The following is a 1,948-nucleotide window of genomic DNA, read 5'->3' on the forward strand; positions in this document are numbered from 1 at the left end:
TATCAGACCCGGACCGGCCCGGGCGGTTCGATCGGTCGGATCGGAAACCGGACCTGTGTCCGGTCCGGTTACCTAAAAAACCGAAATTGCATAAAAAAACCGGTGAACCCAGAAAACCGGCCGGTTTTTAAACAAACCCATCAAACCCATTCGAATCGGCCGGTTGATGGGTTCACGATTTTTAAGTGAAATCCGGATCTCCCGACCCGAGCCCGAAACCAAATTCGGTGTTCAGTCGCCCAAACTCAACAGAGCAGGATTGAATCGAAGAAAAAATCGAAAGCTGAAGTCTGAAGGTGAAAACCCTAGTCGGCGATCCTCTTCGATCTTCCTTCTTCTCGTCAGTGTCGTCACTCTCCGGTCCTATTAAGTTCAGGCATCGGCTGATTCGACTCATCAGCAACTTCAATTCGAGGCCGAGCTTCCCTTTCTCAGTCGAGCAACGCAAGATTGGAACAGGTTGGAGCTTTTCCTTTTGTCTCTTCTCGGCTTCTCTCAGTTTAATCTTCGATTCTGCATCTTCCTCCTCCTACTTCAGTATCAGCTAAGTGAAATTGGTGCTGTGAATTAGGGCTCCTTTCTTTGCCCTGCTTCTGTGAATTGGTGCTGAATTGGTTTAGTGATTGATTTCCTGAACAGATCGATGGAGGGGGAACCAAAAGTAGGAGGATTTACTACTAACCTGTATGACTAGAGCATAGAGTGGCAGAGTCACATAACTGCAAAGTACTTGTATTAAGACCCTGCATAAATTTTCCAGTTAGACCAACTTTGCATTAGCAGAGTCTTGAAACTATCGATCTCGACTTAAAAACTCACCCCATTGATAATCTGATGATGATGTCTTCGAGCTTGCTGTGGAAGTATCATTCCTGTGACACTACTAGTTTTGTGATTTTTTCTGAAGTAACATGTTAGAATTGATAGAATTCAAATAACATGCTGGTTGAATCGTTTAAGTAATTGATGAATTTATTTTATTTGAAATGTCGATTGCTTCAATACTTGAAAGCCTGCCATACTTAAATCATGATCTGACTCATTTATTATTCTTATTTTCCATCTCATCGATAATTCATCTGCATCTTAAACATGCTAATGCTTTTGGTTAGAATCTTTGAAGCAGCTATTCACTGTAGTTCACTGTAGTTCTGTTCTTAATCTTAATCTTTTGTAGTTCTGTTCACTGTAGTTCACTGCTTTTGCATCTTAATCTGCATCTTAAATATGAATTTTTGCTTAACTCTACTTCACTGTAGTTCTGTTCTGTTATGCAACTCTTGTCTTCTGTGTGTCAAATTCAAATTAGCTGCTGCTTCAAATTTGCTGTTCTCTAACTCCCATTATGTTGCTGTTCCGTAACTCTTGTCCTGTTCTGATCTTTACTCCTATGAATTTTTTTTTCATCGTTATAGGCTGCTGGACAATGAGTTCTGCTAGTGCCAGCAACAACAATACACCTACTCCTGATTCAGGAAGGAGGAACTAAGGAGGAAGAAAAAGAAAAGAAACAGCTAAAGAAATGTAGTAATGTACTGAGGAAAGGTTCCTCAAATATATTTCTAATTTTTATATTATTATTTTTAAATAATAAATATTTATTTATTTTTTAATTAAATATGCGGTCCGACCCATCGAACCCCGGTTGAACCCATAAACCCGTGACCCCATACCTCGGCCGGTTCGATGTCCGGTCCGGTTCTAATAACACTGTTAAAGAGAGTCATTGGCAGGAAGAATAAAATGATGTCCAAATGATGGGAAGGTCTATGGTGTAATCACTTAAAGTGGTTGTATGGTACAATCAAAATAAATTATTTCAAAATCAAGGTAAACTACTTTAATTAACAGTAATTTATGTAACTTTCTAGTTAATTACTAATAAATAAAGTAAATTATAGAGATTCCAAAATAAATTACACAAATTTCAATGAAAGTTACATAAATT

General features: G+C 38.5%; 1 long non-coding RNA gene across 1 annotated transcript; it reads left to right on the top strand.

Moving 5' to 3' along the window:
* Positions 1 to 1,618, top strand: LOC116197286. Its single transcript, XR_004155018.1, has 2 exons — positions 1 to 459; positions 1,416 to 1,618. It is a non-coding gene; the product is annotated as an uncharacterized LOC116197286 (long non-coding RNA).
* The last annotated feature ends 330 nt before the right edge of the window (positions 1,619 to 1,948 follow it).

The sequence above is a fragment of the Punica granatum genome, chromosome 2 (genome assembly GCF_007655135.1).
Source record: "Punica granatum isolate Tunisia-2019 chromosome 2, ASM765513v2, whole genome shotgun sequence".
Taxonomy (NCBI): Eukaryota; Viridiplantae; Streptophyta; class Magnoliopsida; order Myrtales; family Lythraceae; genus Punica; species Punica granatum.